This window comes from Sparus aurata, chromosome 1 (genome assembly GCF_900880675.1).
Source record: "Sparus aurata chromosome 1, fSpaAur1.1, whole genome shotgun sequence".
Taxonomy (NCBI): domain Eukaryota; kingdom Metazoa; phylum Chordata; class Actinopteri; order Spariformes; family Sparidae; genus Sparus; species Sparus aurata.
In genome coordinates, this window is record NC_044187.1 from 12,959,873 (window position 1) to 12,978,007 (window position 18,135).

At 39.6% G+C, this 18,135-nt stretch overlaps 1 protein-coding gene, 1 long non-coding RNA gene and 8 other non-coding genes across 14 annotated transcripts in view; 1 reads left to right on the forward strand and 9 right to left on the reverse strand.

The window, feature by feature from the left end:
• Positions 1-28: 28 nt before the first annotated feature.
• marchf1 (membrane-associated ring finger (C3HC4) 1) overlaps positions 29-18,135 on the forward strand; it is a 34,542-nt gene continuing 16,435 nt past the window's right edge. For 3 of the 5 annotated variants that reach the window (XM_030421346.1, XM_030421385.1, XM_030421359.1), the window contains exons 1-2: positions 15,212-15,317; positions 15,852-16,065. The gene's annotated coding sequence lies outside the window, so the exon portion shown is untranslated. The other 2 variants (XM_030421368.1, XM_030421351.1) reach the window with 2 other exon arrangements.
• On the reverse strand, positions 6,072-6,143 carry trnah-gug (transfer RNA histidin (anticodon GUG)). The gene has a single exon. It is a non-coding gene; the product is annotated as a tRNA-His (tRNA).
• On the reverse strand, positions 6,351-6,423 carry trnar-acg (transfer RNA arginine (anticodon ACG)). Its single transcript has one exon. It is a non-coding gene; the product is annotated as a tRNA-Arg (tRNA).
• trnar-acg (transfer RNA arginine (anticodon ACG)) lies at positions 7,051-7,123 on the reverse strand. Its single transcript has one exon. It is a non-coding gene; the product is annotated as a tRNA-Arg (tRNA).
• trnar-acg (transfer RNA arginine (anticodon ACG)) lies at positions 7,752-7,824 on the reverse strand. The gene has a single exon. It is a non-coding gene; the product is annotated as a tRNA-Arg (tRNA).
• On the reverse strand, positions 8,453-8,525 carry trnar-acg (transfer RNA arginine (anticodon ACG)). Its single transcript has one exon. It is a non-coding gene; the product is annotated as a tRNA-Arg (tRNA).
• On the reverse strand, positions 8,840-8,911 carry trnah-gug (transfer RNA histidin (anticodon GUG)). The gene has a single exon. It is a non-coding gene; the product is annotated as a tRNA-His (tRNA).
• On the reverse strand, positions 8,917-15,766 carry LOC115584060 (uncharacterized). The gene is made up of 5 exons (XR_003984479.1): positions 15,457-15,766; positions 15,223-15,352; positions 12,371-12,886; positions 10,233-10,352; positions 8,917-10,128 (listed from the first exon to the last, which is right to left on the reverse strand). It is a non-coding gene; the product is annotated as an uncharacterized LOC115584060 (long non-coding RNA).
• trnar-acg (transfer RNA arginine (anticodon ACG)) lies at positions 9,154-9,226 on the reverse strand. The gene has a single exon. It is a non-coding gene; the product is annotated as a tRNA-Arg (tRNA).
• Positions 9,541-9,612, reverse strand: trnah-gug (transfer RNA histidin (anticodon GUG)). The gene has a single exon. It is a non-coding gene; the product is annotated as a tRNA-His (tRNA).

The following is an 18,135-nucleotide window of genomic DNA, read 5'->3' on the forward strand; positions in this document are numbered from 1 at the left end:
TCCTCTTCTTGTTTCAGTCCAGCAGACCCACCGCGGGATGAAATACCTCTTTTCTCAGGATAATAAGTAGGTCCCCGAGGAATGTGTGTGTCCAGAGTGTTTGTGTGTCCAGTGAGAGTGGGGTTGTCTCTATGTCTGAGAGCAAAGTGACAAAGGTGCCTTTCCCCCCACCTCCTTTATACAGCCTTTTAGAGGGGAGGGGGAGTTTGGAGGGGTGTAACTCCCACAGGAGCCCCCACCTCAACCCCCTGACACACACACACACACACACACACACACACACTACAGCATTGCACATATTGACCCCACATGTAGAGGGTAATTCAAGTGACAGGAAGCCCCCTCCCTACCCTCAAACTGCCCCTTGAACACACACACTCCTGCATGCTGCATTTTGCATCTATGCATTCATCTAAGTTTGTGTGTGTGTGTGTGTGCAGTGATGAGTGATTAAAATATTAAAAGACAGCACCGGAAGCAGTCAATGTTGATTTATCACTTATAACGGTAGATGTTAGATTTACGAAGCTGCAGTTGAAAGAAGCAGGTTCCAGAGCCAGATCCCTCCTCCCTCAGCTGTCCCCTACCCCCGCATAGAGGAGGACACACACACACACACATCTGGGGGTTTTGGGGGGGGGGATGAGGTGGTAATGGTGGAGGGGGGGTGTTTGCACCGAGCATTTCGGGGTCGGCGTCCTGACTGAATGAAATCCAGTGAATCACAGGACAAACAATACTCTGACTCTGACTGTCTAGGATGCCGTCTACTGTCTCTGTCTGCATGAGTGTCTTTCTTTGTGTGAGAAGGTAGTTAAATGGACAAAACTGTTTTTTCTGTATTTTTCTACAAAGCAATCTATAAACGTGATTGTGTTTGGAAATTCTGTTTTTAAGGAAAAAGCTAAAAAGCGGTCACTTTATCGTGAGAAATCTTAACTTAATCTTAGACTCTTTGGGTGAAGTTTAGAGCTCGACCAATAGGGCTGATACTGAGATGAGTATCAGTAAAAAAAATCAACATATAAATATATCGACTAATATATGCACATTTTTTTCAGTAACCCCTTAAAATTTGATTTGATTTGTAACTAAAGCATGATGTTTTACAGTTAAACTATAAATGTATTGCATAAAGTTACGCCAGTGCACTGAAACAGTGTACTTACGTGGAATTTAACAATTATAATTATAATCGGTCGATTATATCAGCCAACCAATCTATCGATCTAGCTCTGGTAAAGTTGCTGCACAGCTGCTTGTGTTCATACATTCAGCATTTGATAAATGTGGCCTCATTTGCCTGAATATAAATGAAGAAGTTTTGCAGATTACATATTTGCTCAAGTAAGGTTTAAAAAATGTGTTGATACAGAAACTCTGCTACTGCATCAGCAACTAGTCTCAAGTATTCAAACAATGCCCTGTCCAACTTCTCATGCAGGCTGTCAGTTGGTGGTACACCAGGGGATTTTCTTGCGGCAGGTAACCCCAGTTCACTTGGCATTAGCTCTGTGGTTGCCGGTGTGGGGACTCATTAGCGTGTCTGCTTACGGCCGTCTCTGTGGACTGAGACTCTCCATTCAGCACCCAGCTAATGAATTAACACATTAAGATGAAATGTCAGCCATTACATGTGAATGAGGATTAGAGAAGCAGCAGGACACTAATGGACCGGGGGGCTCGAAATAGTCACAGAGACTTTGAACAAGCATCTGGACCGCCAGCTCTCTTTTGCCCTCAAAAATAGACAAAAAGATGCCAAAGTCTCTCTGTTTGTGTGTTTTTGTTAGTGGTGTGTGTACGTGTGAGTGCCATTTTGTCTTCAGAAATGTTGCTTTTATTGCTTTACGTTGTTTGCAAAAATGTTGCCTGGAATGACAGAGATTCCTCATGGATTTGGCCAACGTACAAGCACAGTACGCTCGCGTACACACACAGACACACACATTCATCCTGCAGCAAACACACTAGCTGAGGTATGTAGTTTGTTTCTGTGGCGAGCTGTACTTTGCATATCAGCTGCCATTGTCTTTTAAAAAACGTTTATTTTCCCTATTTGAATATGCTAATTTTGCCTCAATTGTCATTCAGAGCCACCTGGTCACCACTGCGACCAACTGCAGCCAAACCTCAGCTTCCCTCTGTCTCTGTTTCTATCTGCCCTTCAAAACAGAATCAAGTGAATCATACCGAATTCTCCCCACCAGGTTTTCTGTGTGACTGAGGAGAGCGTGTTGTAATATTTGCTCTTCCTGGGGATTATACGTCTTTACAGGGATTACCCAGCCTGCTCAAACACTCCCCTACGAGGCACACACACAGAGGGCAACCTCCTATTAAACTGCTTCAGTGCCTTGGCAGGGCTGCACTGCATAGGTGAACCTTGTTCCAGTTTTAAAGGTAACTCCTTGGTGTGTGATAAATAGGAACAAAATGTGTCCACCTAATTGTTTACTAGAGATGTTAATATATTATTTTCCCCTTCTGCTACCTATTCCGGTACCTGACCTTGCGTATCATCTGAGAACAAGTACTAATCTGATACCAGTGCTTTAAAAACATGTTTGTATATATATGATAAACAGTATACAATCATTTTGTCTGCGTTAAAATACTTTAAAGTACTTTTGACCGTGCATATTTCTGTCATCCACCAGATGCGTGAAGCACAAATTCAAGTTTGCTGATGTGCTTGAAGTTATTCGATTCACTCATCATTAATAGAAAACATGTTAAGTTGCATGAAGGTGTATGGGACGCCTACTGGGAGATAGTGGTGTTCGGTTCCATGGCTAATAAATTATATAGTATTTAATCAGTGCATTGACTTGCATGCTTGCTGAATACCAGATCCAGCATTTTAGGCTGTATTGGAGGCATTTCCGATTCTAGTATTGGTATCGAACGACCCCATTGTTCACCCTATAAAGTTATCTTTTAAAATGACCATCTACGGAATATACCCTCATGGAAAAGCGGATGAAAACTGAACGGAACGGAACATTTAATTTTGGCAAAGTTTGGCAATACTCACGTTTTGTTAAACATGTTTTATTTCTGAGTAAGGTGGTTTAAAAGAAAAGTATTCGTGTACAGAAAATACGTTTTCTGATAATCAGTGCAAGTCATTGGTGAACAAAATTGCCTTAAATTGTCTGGTACCAGCTATAAAAATGTGATGTTTTACTACTGTCCTCTGTTTTATATTACTGAGTTGAGCACAATTGGATTTTGAACAATCCCGTGGTAAAACAAGCAAATTTAAAGACACTTTTACCTCTTGAAAGGCATTTGAAACTGTTTTCTGATATGTTATAGACAAATTTAAAGAACTGTTGATTTAGTCAGCCATCTGCAGATGAATGGGTAATAGTTAGTAATAATTATTCGTATCCTAATTGGTACCAAATCTAAGGTGTCATATCAAATGTATAAATTTGTATTGATCTGGGCAATCAGGCCTCAGTATCTTCTCCCTTTATTTTGTAGTTAGTTGGACTCAACAGACACTGTGCACAGGGTGACTGGAGAGTTAATTCTTCTCATACTGGTTTGATTGTTGTAAGTTCATTCTGGATGAGTTGGACAGTCTGCAGAGCAGTGTTATTGCTGCTGTTATAGTAATGGTGGTCTTCCTTGTCAGCTGTGATCTTTACGACTAAAGAGGAAGCTTCAGCCTCACCTCCCCTCCTGAATTTTTCACTTTCTTCTTCCTCTCCCATCATATCCTGACCAGGAAACACAGATAAAGAGCTTCCTCTCTGATAAAACTTGTAAAGAGGAACAGTGTGTCATAAAAAAAATGTTTCTGTTCCACAAAACTAAACGTTAATTGTACACAGTTGGACAGATACCTTACATACATGCAGATAAATAAAAGTAAAATAAAAACCTTGGCGTGCAGCAGAACTGCTGTATGATAATATTCAGATCACCAGTAAGGAAGCGCTATCATCAGGAGAGCCAGTGCTTAAATCAAACTCTTCCTGCAGTCAGTTGAAAGAGGAGAGAAGACATCCATTTTCCATCGAAAAACAGTTCAAGTTTGGTTCTTTGCTGTCCCTTCAAAGCATTATACTCTCCAGTTCTGATATAACTGAAGCCATAGCTGCAGCTATGCTAGCCTTTTCAGGGGCCGCCATTTTTGCTTTCAAACAAACAGTCCCTTCTCTCGCTGGTTGTCACACCAGAGCCCCGCATGTAGCTGCCACCAGTTTCTCAAAGGATGCTAACAAGAGCATAGCTTGAAGCCTAGAAAGATCGATTTGGAAGCTGTCTCAAAAGGTAACAACAGGGATGCTCTGGCCTACAAAGTGTCCAGACATAAGGACAATATTCTTGTTTGGGACAGACCCCAGCAAAAAAATCACATACTCATATATATTTTTGTTTTTAGCAGTAAACATGAAATTCAAAGATTCTCACTAAAATTGTGACTCATATTGCGCTAATAACAATATTGCTTAGTCCCAGTGGATGTTGTGATACATAGGCTGTGATAGAGGATTTCATTTCCCAGATCTCCCAACAGACCTTTCCTTCACACTTTGTGCCATGTAGGGAAGCAGCTGCATTTCTTATTAGTTCATTAAATTATTTTTGGCACTCTTGCAAACTGATCCAGTTGCTAGAGCTACAATAATATAACCCAAGTAGCACTGGCCCTAGCTCTCTGTCAATATACGCTCATTCATACAGATACAGGCAGAACGGAGGGGATGGATTGAGTCCTGGAGAAGTTACGTGCCGGGATGTCTGAATTTTTTGAGGTGTAGTCAAATGTCTGTGTGTGTGTACGAGTGTTGATTGTGATCTGATGGGTCAGTTCGTTGTCCATCGTTAGAGTGATAGTGGGCCTGTTGTCATGCCATAAGGTCATCAGTGTTAATGAGAGCCGCAGCCAGCCACAGCCTAATTACTCTTAAGACCCTTTATCTACAATTGCCCAATACAGACCCCAATGCACACTCATATACACATGAACAGCAGTGAACTCTCAATACACACACAAACATATGGACCATCAGAACACATCATACAAAACAAATGAGCTGGGCGTTTCATCTTCTTCTGCTCCTGCACTCTGTGAAGAGAAAGATAGAATCTCACGATGGTTGATTAACTTTGTCTTTATTCCGGAGCGCCTCCACCCCTCCGCGTCGGCAACTAGACGGCTGACTGTGGAGGAGTGACGGAGGGCTCACGGGTCAAGGGGCAAACTCAACAGGGAGCAGCCTCTAACCCCCCAGGATGTCACCCCAATAGGACTCCAGGGGCCAAAAGTCACTTGGTTTGTTAAATCCTAACCCAGACACAGCGACTTCTCTGGACACACAAACACAGTGTCTATGTTGCATTTAGATTTTTTAAAGGGTAGCATGTATCTTTGCGGTCCTTCCTCATGTGCTTCCATATAAACCAAAAGGACATAGAGAAAAACATCAAGTTCTTCTTAAAGTTCGCTATTCCTGGTTTAAATTAGGCTCAGTCTGTTAACATCGTTTCTGCTTGAGTCTAATAATGTAGTATTGATGGGATGCTAAATGAATACAGCAGTTTGGACTGAAGAGCAATCATTTCACTTATATACAAAAACAATGGGATATGTTAGATAATAGGATGGCACAATATGTGATAGCACAAAGGTGTCAGGTAGTCATATATCAATCAAATAGTCCAGTTGTCCAAACAGCCGTTTTCCAAGTGGGTCATGTTTGATTAAAAAAAAAAGCATAGAGTACCAAGAAACACACTCATAGAGGCTGTTACTGACTGAAAGTGAAGGATTCTTCTGCCTAATAGTACTTGACTTGTTATTTGTTTTTTCCGGTTGTAAACTTTGATACATGATATGAGTATTGGGAGCAAGAAGCTAAAGTCCTCATGGAGCTAGCAAGGAGCCAGACCTAGAGTCTTCTGGTTTGACACTGTGACATGTAAAGTGGAGAACGCTGGTGAAATGACTGGCCGGGTCAGAAAACATGGGGCCTTACACAGATCTTGGTCCTTTCAGTTTCAGGTGGAGTATGTTAAAGCAAACATATTAAAGGAGCACAACTTACTGATGCTGCCGTGACCCGGATTTGAACCGGGGTTGCTGCGGCCACAACGCAGAGTACTAACCACTATACGATCACGGCACTGTGATTTGTGTGGTACTTCTTTGTTGGGACATAGCATATTTTATATCTTGCATATCAGATGTTGTCATATTTTATCTGTGTGGCTTTACTTTAAAAAACATAGTCAAGTGTATCACTGCTTTGGTATCATTTGTCTCTTTTCAGTGTAAATGTAATATGATACAGAGTTTGGGAAACAAGGGATTCACAAGCTAAAGATCACATCGAGCTAGCGAGGAGTCGAACCTAGAATCTTCTGATCCGTAGTCAGATGCGTTATCCATTGCGCCACTAGCCCCATAAAGTGCCTTTCATGTAAATACGTTGAGCATATATGCAACCAGCACTGGTCTTGTGGTTAAATGTGGAGACGGCAAGATGGTGACACAGAATAATCATCTTAAGCTGTCCAGTTTCTAACAATCTAAACTGAAGCAGAGGATGGAATCAAAACAATAACATTAAAGAAGTACTGAAGCACTGCTGCTTCTGTAACCAGGATTCAAAATAGGGCTGCTGCAGCCACAACGCAGAGTACTAAACAGTGCGATCAAGGGCAACCCAGTGCCTTCTTAAAGCAAAAATATTAAAGAAGCACAACTTACTGATGCTGCCGTGACCCGGATTTGAACCGGGGTTGCTATTGCCACAACACAGAGTCCTAACTACTATACGATCACGGCATTGAAATTGTCTTGGTACATCTTTATTGTGACATATTATATTTTATACTTTGAATATCAAATATTGCCATATATTATCTGTGTGACTTTCCTTTAAAAAACATAATCAAGTGCTATAGATAGTTTATGTATCACTGTTTTGGTATATGTAGAAACTCTATCTATCATTTGTCTCTTTTCAGTGTAAATGTAATTTGATACAGAGTTTGGGAAACAAGGGATTCACAAGCTAAAGATCACATCGAGCTAGCCAGGAGTTGAACCTAGAATCTTCTGATCCGTAGTCAGACGCGTTATCCATTGCGCCACTAGCCCCATAAAGTGCCTTTCATGTAAATACGTTGAGCATTACATGCAACCAGCACTGGTCTTGTGGTTAAATGTGGAGACGGCAAGATGGTGACACAGAATAATCATCTTAAGCTGTCCAGTTTCTAACAATCTAAACTGAAGCAGAGGATGGAATCAAAACAATAACATTAAAGAAGTACTGAAGCACTGCTGCTTTTGTGACCAGGATTCAAAATAGGGCTGCTGCAGCCACAACGCAGAGTACTAAACACTGCGATCAAGGGCAACCCAGTGCCTTCTTAAAGCAAAAATATTAAAGAAGCACAACTTACTGATGCTGCCGTGACCCGGATTTGAACCGGGGTTGCTGCGGCCACAACATAGAGTACTAACTACTATACGATCACGGCATTGAAATTGTCTTGGTACATCTTTATTGTGACATATTATATTTTATACTTTGAATATCAAATATTGCCATATATTATCTGTGTGACTTTCGTTTAAAAAACATAATCAAGTGCTATAGATAGTTTATGTATCACTGTTTTGGTACATGTAGAAACTCTATCTATCATTTGTCTCTTTTCAGTGTAAATGTAATATGATAGAGAGTTTGGGAAACAAGGGATTCACAAGCTAAAGATCACATCGAGCTAGCCAGGAGTCGAACCTAGAATCTTCTGATCCGTAGTCAGACGCGTTATCCATTGCGCCACTAGCCCCATAAAAAGCCTTCTTTGTAAATACGTTGAGCATTACATGCAACCAGCACTGGTCTTGTGGTTAAATGTGGAGACGGCAAGGTGGTGACACAGAATAATCATCTTAAGCTGTCCAGTTTCTAACAATCTAAACTGAAGCAGAGGATGGAATCAAAACAATAACATTAAAGAAGTACTGAAGCACTGCTGCTTCTGTAACCAGGATTCAAAATAGGGCTGCTGCAGCCACAACGCAGAGTACTAAACAGTGCGATCAAGGGCAACCCAGTGCCTTCTTAAAGCAAAAATATTAAAGAAGCACAACTTACTGATGCTGCCGTGACCCGGATTTGAACCGGGGTTGCTATTGCCACAACACAGAGTCCTAACTACTATACGATCACGGCATTGAAATTGTCTTGGTACATCTTTATTGTGACATATTATATTTTATACTTTGAATATCAAATATTGCCATATATTATCTGTGTGACTTTCCTTTAAAAAACATAATCAAGTGCTATAGATAGTTTATGTATCACTGTTTTGGTATATGTAGAAACTCTATCTATCATTTGTCTCTTTTCAGTGTAAATGTAATTTGATACAGAGTTTGGGAAACAAGGGATTCACAAGCTAAAGATCACATCGAGCTAGCCAGGAGTTGAACCTAGAATCTTCTGATCCGTAGTCAGACGCGTTATCCATTGCGCCACTAGCCCCATAAAGTGCCTTTCATGTAAATACGTTGAGCATTACATGCAACCAGCACTGGTCTTGTGGTTAAATGTGGAGACGGCAAGATGGTGACACAGAATAATCATCTTAAGCTGTCCAGTTTCTAACAATCTAAACTGAAGCAGAGGATGGAATCAAAACAATAACATTAAAGAAGTACTGAAGCACTGCTGCTTTTGTGACCAGGATTCAAAATAGGGCTGCTGCAGCCACAACGCAGAGTACTAAACACTGCGATCAAGGGCAACCCAGTGCCTTCTTAAAGCAAAAATATTAAAGAAGCACAACTTACTGATGCTGCCGTGACCCGGATTTGAACCGGGGTTGCTGCGGCCACAACATAGAGTACTAACCACTATACGATCACGGCATTGTAATTGTCTTGGTACATCTTTATTGTGACATATTATATTTTATACTTTGAATATCAAATATTGCCATATATTATCTGTGTGACTTTCGTTTAAAAAACATAATCAAGTGCTATAGATAGTTTATGTATCACTGTTTTGGTACATGTAGAAACTCTATCTATCATTTGTCTCTTTTCAGTGTAAATGTAATATGATAGAGAGTTTGGGAAACAAGGGATTCACAAGCTAAAGATCACATCGAGCTAGCCAGGAGTTGAACCTAGAATCTTCTGATCCGTAGTCAGACGCGTTATCCATTGCGCCACTAGCCCCATAAAAAGCCTTCTTTGTAAATACGTTGAGCATTACATGCAACCAGCACTGGTCTTGTGGTTAAATGTGGAGACGGCAAGGTGGTGACACAGAATAATCATCTTAAGCTGTCCAGTTTCTAACAATCTAAACTGAAGCAGAGGATGGAATCAAAACAATAACATTAAAGAAGTACTGAAGCACTGCTGCTTTTGTGACCAGGATTCAAAATAGGGCTGCTGCAGCCACAAAGCAGAGTACTAAACAGTGCGATCAAGGGCAACCCAGTGCCTTCTTAAAGCAAAAATATTAAAGAAGCACAACTTACTGATGCTGCCGTGACCCGGATTTGAACCGGGGTTGCTGCGGCCACAACGCAGAGTACTAACCACTATACGATCACGGCAATATGATAACCTGTCAACCTCTTTGTTGTGAGATACCATATTTCATGCTTTGATTTCATGCTGTTTTATCTGTATAGGTTTCCAAAGCATGAATTACAACTGAAAAATGAGTAATACCAAAGACAAAAGAGGCTTCATGATGGTAGTAAATGTAATGTGTAGCAGATTAAAGAGAGAAGGAATGATGTACAAGCTAAGCCAAGTTCACATGGAGCTAGCCAGGAACTGAACCTAGAACCTTCTGATCTATTGTCAGACATGTTATCCATTGTTGCTGCTGTCATAACAAATCACACGATCACAGCCTTGTGGTCAGCTGGTGAGTTACAGATTCCCTCAAACTGAGACTGCAGCATGTGAGTCATTTGAAATAAATTTTCAGTACATTGAGATCCCGGCAGTCCAAGACAGAAATCTCCGACTTTTCCTTTACGGTTTCTGTCCAGCTTGCTTGATGATCACTCTTTGCTTTTTGTTAGATGGTCGTGACTTCCTTGCTTCATAGATGTCTTTCGCTGAAAGAGAGCAGACATACAGTGGGCAGCTTTAGAAAAACTGACATTTGTCTTTGTGTATGTGTGTGTGCTTCTAACAGACAGTGGAGGAGGACTGTATGTACCTGCAGGAGCTTCTTCTGATTGGATACAGATTGAAGCCAAGCTGAAAAGTGAGAAGATGAAGAAGGCGATGATGATGAAGGTCAGCTCAAAGCCAGTGAAGGGCAGGTCCATCTACACAACTGTCCAGCACAAAGCACAACATTATATCACACATTCACATTAAGGAAGAACATAATGCACGACAGGGAAACTTGACAAATTATGAAATCGTCAGAGTTATTTTCAGTAAGAGACAGTGACAACTGACAGATTTGACCATACAGTACAATACATTTTTTTGACGTTGTTGCCACATTACTGCATTAAATAACAGACAGGTATCTTGCCATTGTGCAAAGGATAAATTCACTCCCAAATGAAAATTCAGTAATCATCTTCTCACTCCCAGAACCTTTCTGGAGCTCCACAGCCTTGGACTTGTTTTAAAACATTCAGAAATAACTGGAAAAAAATATATAAAATGACTCCTTAATTCATTAATATGGCGTTATTCAAGTCTCGGGGAGCCCCAAGATCCCAAATGTATTTGAAAAGATTTATTTACACCTTTTTTAAGGAAGAAATCTTCACTGTAGCTGCTAAGCTAAAAAAAATTACCATGCACCCATCTCAAGTGGGGGGAAGAAGCTCAACAGTACATCAAGGGTGTTAATAACATCTTTTCAAATTATCTTAGGAATTCTGGGCTTCCAGAGGCTTGAATTACGCTGGAAAAGATTTGAGGAGTCTCAACGAAATCAGCTGTTTGGGAGATCTACTACCAAGCCAGTGTCATGCTTGTATGTGGGGACAAACTTGCTGTTTTACGTGTAGCATTATACTCAGACTGACTGGACCTTTTTTTCTTTTCTTCTTTTCTTTTTTCATTTCATCCACTCAACATATCAGAGTTGTGTGTTGCTGATTAGAGATTTGGAACAAGGCTACCATGTGGATGAAATTAGAACTTGAGATGATTGGAATCCAGAGTGAAACTACACGCAAGCTTTGATAAAGATTTTATTTATTTGTCACAGCATAAGACACAAAATGTCTGCATTACATACAAGAGAATAAGCATTTTCATAGCTATACTGTGTGTAAACTTCTTGAGATGCAGTAGCATGTTGCCTCCACAAGGTGGCCCCATAGCCCTCTTAATTAGAATAGAGTGACAGAACAGAACTTTATTAACCCGGCAGGAAATAGTTTAAGTATTTGCAACTGTTACCTCTATCAGTAATTGGTTTAAAATTACACATGATCTTCACTCACTTCTTGTTCCTAAATTTGTTAAAGCAGAATATTTATACCTGGTCTAGACAGAAGTTTAAAGCAAATTCTATAGCAGATTATTTTATTTATGATTATTTCAACCTTAAACATTTGAAGAGACTTGCATGATATTTGTAGTGACAAATCAGCAAGTATCACAAAGTTAAGAAATCTCATCATAGTGTGAGTGAACGGGTGAAACTGACAGCAGGAATCACATAAACAAAACAGTCAATGTGGAAATCTAAGAAAAAAGTGGAGACACAGATGTTTTTGGAAACTTTTTTGGAATCCAGCGTGAAATTTACAGCAGTTTCATGATCTCTTCTCTCTAAACCCTAATCATAACTTCCACTAAAATACCCTTGGTGAAATAATCTTTCCTAGTGTTTAAATTGATCACATTATGAGTCTCTTCATAAATGTTTTTCATGAGCACATTTTATAGATAGATATATGAAAATGAGCTGAACCACAGTAAAAGCAGGTCAGGAGTTGTGGCGAGAACATGTGGTTTGAAAGAACACATCAGCATGCAGTATTTATGTTGCACCGTGCACTTCACTGAGAGTCTGAAGGACTCATGATAACTGCAGGTGGAGACTGATTCACACATTTTGTTGCTGCTGTTTATTCACTCAAGCTCCACCCTTTGATCCCTGGCACAACTGATCTCGATGTCTCACTCCTGAGAAAAAGTTTGAGAACTAATTCTAATCTTGCCAGCATACCTTTTGTTTCTGACCTAGATTTTGTAAAGCCTTTCCAGGGCTGTAGATTTATACAAGCGATCACTTTTGTTTGATGTATTTCTTGTTTAAACAAATCAAACAGAGGTACGACAAGAAAATAGAAAAGAAGAAGAGTGTTTTCTGAGACTTACCAGTGAAAGGAGCTGCTATTTTCAGATGTGACGATCAAAATAAAAGGTCCTCAGTGCGTCACACACACACTCCCTCAAAGAACAAAGAAGGCAGGCGTAAGAGACTCTCTGAACAGCATGTTGAAGCAGACGTTTGTTTATTGACTTTTTTCCTTTTTTTACAGTGTACTATCCAAGCCACTCCTTTGTGCTTCATCCTGGAAGCAAATAATACTAGATCCTGTACACACAGAGACACACACACACACACACACACACACACACACACACACACACACACACACACACACTTTCAGAGGTCACGATTCAGACTTTGTTCTGGTAACTGATAACACACACACACACACACACACACACACACACACACACACACATACGCAAGGCTTTGGCTGACGTGTCCTCAAGAGGCACTGAACAGTAGAAAAAGAGCACCGCTGTTGCCCGCTGAAGTTTTTCATTCTTAGTCAAGAATGTGTCAGACGATTCGCTCGTCACCCTCTGGTTGTGTCTTTGGCTCTGATGGATTGGAAATGATAAAAATGATCACTTCTTTTGCACTTTGCACACCAGTGCACATAATTATCAGTGACAGATAAAGACATTATCTGATTAACTTTACTTTCCAGTTGGTTTTGCTGTTCAGAACCTCATGGAATAAAAACACGAGTATTTAAATAAATTATCTATAAAATGAATGAATATAAAATGTTCTTTACTCAAAGGTCTGTTAACTTAGCTTTTTCTGGAGCTTTCAACTGCACAAAGCCATTTCTATTCTCCAAAGACCACGAAATAGAGTGAAAGGCTCTGGTTAAAAATACTAAATGGACCTTTGAGTTAAGATTATTTTATAGACTACAACATAACAAACATCAATTTATTTTATATCTGATTTGTATGCAATAAATGCCTTCATCACCTTTGTGAAGCTGATAATGTTCAGGTTCTTTGTTGCCTTTGAGTCAGAAAAATTAATTATCATTCTGATACAATCATCTGTTGATTTTCTTAGGGTTAGGTCATCATTAATGGATATTCCTAAACAGAAAAATGTTCTGTATTTACCATACATTCATTTGCCGTTTTATTTGATACGCATTGTTAAAACTTTTTTAGAGAGATGTTGATTATCTCCACTTAATTTAGTCTCTGCTTGAAAGCAAAAACACAAATAATTAATTTTTTATCATGATTGCATATAAATTCAGGCATCAAGGGGATATTAAATGTATAAAGGTCAATACACAGTCCGACAGCATAATAAACTAAAGTTCAGTTCAGTTCAGTTCAGAAAACTTTATTTATCCCATACGGGCAATTCAGTTTACAGCTCCCAGTTATATTAAGTTAGAAAAGAAAGAAAGAAAAAACAAAACAAAACAAAACAAAACAAGAAATACAACAATCATTCATTAGATATACAACTCTGACACACAACTCTGTTATCAGTAAATCAGTTCAACTCATGGTTCCCAACAGCGATGTCATGTACCTGTGCAATATAAAAGTAAATAAATAAATAAATAACAAGCACAACCCTACTCATTAAAATTGGCATTCATCAACCTAATAACTGAAGGGATAAAAGAATTTGAGTAGCGATTTGTCTTCCTCAGGGGGGCAGAGTAGCGTCGCCCTGAGGGCATCAGAGTAAATTCACTGGACATGACATGGTCTCCCTGCTTCAGGATGCATTTTGCTTTCTGGACCACACGTTTTTTCCAGAGCACACTCAGATCTGATAACTGGACTCCAGTAATTTTGGAGCAGACTCTAACGATCTGATTAAGACTGTTTTTGTCCTTCACTGACAGACCATTAAACCAACAAATGAAAGAGAACGTTAAGAGACTCTCAATAAAAGAATGATAAAAGGCACATAAAAGCCTCCAATATGACTATAAAGTCAACAACTCTCTAAAAAAGTTTTAACCCCTTGACGCCTGAATTTATATGCAATTATGATAAAAAAAAATAATTATTTGTGTTTTTGCTTTCAAGCAGAGACTAAATTAAATGGAGATGATTAATTTGACTGTAGCACATAGAATAGTTATACATTTGGGTATGAAACAAATTAATAATTAGTAATAAAGTAGTAATTAAAACCACTTGTCAGTTTTATCAGTTAGACAGATGTTAGAAAGGTGATTGATGTATATTAAATGTATACAGGTCAATACACAGTTCGACAGCATAATAAACTAAAGCCTCCAATATGACTATAAAGTTCAATCAACAACTCTCTAAAAAAGTTTTAATGATAAAATGTAAACCCAAATCAAAGCCAGTGTTGCAATCAAAGCAGGATGAATTAAGCAAAAAATTTAAGGAATAAAGTAAGAGAGAAGCACAACATTTACAAATAGTAAAATTGTAACTGAAGCGCAGTGTCAAAACACATGGCAACATTAAGAAATACAATAAATAAAAAGTATTGTTAAGGCAGAAAGGAGTAACATTTCAATGGAGACATACTTTTGGGATGAGAATTTATACTAAGGTATACACTTATGATGAAATTGATTTATTATTATTATTTATTATTGCAGCACCGTTGTATTAGACAGTTAGATTTACCCAATAAACTGGAAAATACAATACAGTCAGAGATGTTTCTGTTTTAATGTCCACCACTATTATAAAGTCTACATTACATGCAAGTGGCGATAATCATGTCAGGTGTTGATATCATAAATCCAAAGCTTACTGTTTGAAATGATAAAACAACCCTAATGATTCTAATAGTTTTGATCTCTGTACGGGGTCAATAACAGGTTGTCTGCACAGTGACTGAATGGACAAAAACAGACATTTTCATTATGTGTGTTTGTGTGTGTTTGCAGTCGTACCATTCGAGTGTGCACATTCCTCGTTAATCATCCCCGTAAGTGTGAAGAGGGCGAAAACCAGGAGGGAGAACATGATCACCAGCGCCTCCAGCTCTGTCAGTGGAGACGCCATCTACACCCGCTACCACATCTGTGTCAACAGTGAACATCTCATCTGTAACATCACCTGTCGCCCCAAGAAGATGACTCCCCATCCGATCACACACTGAATCAAAATTAGGATTAAGCACTTACCAAGAGAGTGTTACTGGGGTGTTTAGATGTTGACCTTGGAACGGCAGCTTCTTGACACACGGACACACACATCCTCACACTCTCTCTCTCTCTCTCTCACTTCTGTCTCTCTCTTTGTCACACACTTGCAAGAGCTGCGAAGGGCTGGCTGACACGTCCCTCTCAAGTTCAAGTGAGATCGTATTAACCCTAATTATTAATAGGCCCTATGGGTGTGTGTGCGGTAGGGTGTGTGTTTACCAATAGAAACTCCCCATGTTCAATGTATGAATATTTACTCTTTAAGATTTAAGGTTGCTTCCTCCGGTGCAGTATTTGACCTAGATGGCGTAGCATGCAACTGAAACCTTCTGTGGAGGCTAAAGATAAAGTGGTTTTCTGTTTTTCTTTCCAAGAGCTCCTTTGCTGTGGTACCTGTGCTGTTGCAATGGAAAACATCCATCTGTCTCATGAAACTCCGCTCTACTCATCATCGGTGCCTGCAAGCACACACAAACGCATCTTTTGTGGATTAAAATGTAAAAGATACACTTGTTGTGTACAAGTGTCAATGGAATAGTGCTCAGACCACAAAGCCAGTGCGCTCTGACTTCCCCATTTCCAGTGCAAGTAAGTGGCATTGCAGCAATGTTTGTGTGCATGCTTGTACAGTGGTGTGTGTAAACGTGTGAAAGGTTTGACGTGGGCACATCTGATAGTGAGTCCACCTCTCTGAATGAGCAAGCAGAGTTAATGTCAGGTTGTCAGTGGTGGTATTTCTGTTGAAGAAACACATGTTCAGTTTACTTTCACTTCGACCAAAGAACAGTCCATCAAAGTAGAGAAGAAATTAAGTGCACATTTAGCTCAACCAAAGTTTTGAATAGAGTTTCTATTGTGTTCCCAGTTTTTGTGGCTCTGGCACAGAGGAATCATTATCAATAGACCTTTACCCGGTTTGAATGTGGTGGGAGCTTTGCTGGGGAATTACGTGAGGTCACAGGGCATTATGTTCCAATAAGTATATTAACGGTGTATTTCCACCCACTCTGGGACAACAAGGTAATCTAGAGAGTCAGGGAGGGAGTCAATTTGCATATGTCCACTCAGTTCTGAGAAGAGGAAAAATAAACTGTGCATGTTTTCTACCATAGTTGCTCCGAGCATTAATGCAAAAATCTGGAAAAAAGTTATGTACGCGCCTGACAGTGTTTCACTGCTGCATCCATCTGTGTATGCTGGGCATTTATTTACAGTGTATACATATTTTCAGTAACTAAATGTAGCATAGCCATCCATTACCTTACTTCCGTCAGTGTATAATACGTCTACGGAAGAGGATTAGGGCCACATGTGAAATTTTTTTTTAGTTCTGACTTTAAAGTCAGAATTCTGAGAAAAAAGTCAGAATTCTGAGATTAAAGTCAGAAGTCTGCACATGTTCATTTTATTTGAGTTCTGACTTTAATCTTTAATCTTAATCTCTAAATAAAGACTTAAAACATTAAATAAAATGGTATTTAGTAGAGTGTCTACCTCTGCCAAGGCCCAGCAGTCCCCTTTAATTAAATCAAGCCTGATTCAATATCAAATAAAATGTATTCAAATCCGCTAGATCCCCATTTTTATTGTGATCTGTATCAAATTGTACTCATTCATAGATACCAACCACTGTCTTTTTTCATCAAGATACATGCATTATTCCCTGAGAAATTTAGAAAAAATGGTAATACCATTACCAGGATCTGCACCAAAAATGAATGGGGTCTACTCTGGGCCGAGACCCATCTTCCTTCCAAGTTTCATGGAAATCCATTTCGTAATTCTTTTTTTAAATCCTGCTGACGAACGAACCAATCAACCAACCAACCATCCTCCTGTACTGAGGTAGTAACATCGCCATGCCTTGGATAATAAAGCCAGAAAAGGATCAGTGATATACAGGGTGCGCAGGATCCAATTTAAAAATCTATTTACAACATATAAACATAAAAGTGAAATGAAGAAAACTTCTCATGCATCTTGTAAGTATAGCTACTTGAGTGTTTCCTTGGCTCAGAAAAGAGAAATGCACCATCAGAGTAAGGTGGACAGTCACTGGCTCTTCACCTTAATTGGCCACCACTCTTCAGCGATCACCTGAAGTCACCCATTTTCCAAATATATATCATTCATAATCCTCATGGCTTGAGACCATTTTGAAAGAGGATTACACCCTACCCTCACCATCCAAACACACACACATACCTACACACACAGGTTTAGTGAAACCACAATATGGTTTGTGTATGATTTGTTTTTCACGTCTGGTCAACCCACCAATGTGCCTTTAATCCTTTAATATGACGGAGTCCATCAACACATTGTCTCTCAACAGGGAGTCCCCCGACAACCAGGTTGTTTGTGTGTGTGTGTGTGTGTGTGTTCTACTGCTGTCCATGTGCACAAGTTGTATAAGCTTATTAGCAGCACCATTGGTCAGAGGAGGAGATTGAGGTTAGTCTAAGCCCTAATCCTCATGGACCGTATGCTTATTACCCAGCAAGCACGACAAAGTGCTGGCTCCGCCCCTTCAAGAAAGACACACACACACACACACACACACGCACACACTCAGATACACAGATGCCATTGCAACACACATTTTCCCTGCCTCCTTGTTTACTGCTCAGCTCCATCTCAACTCTTCCTCTCTCCGTC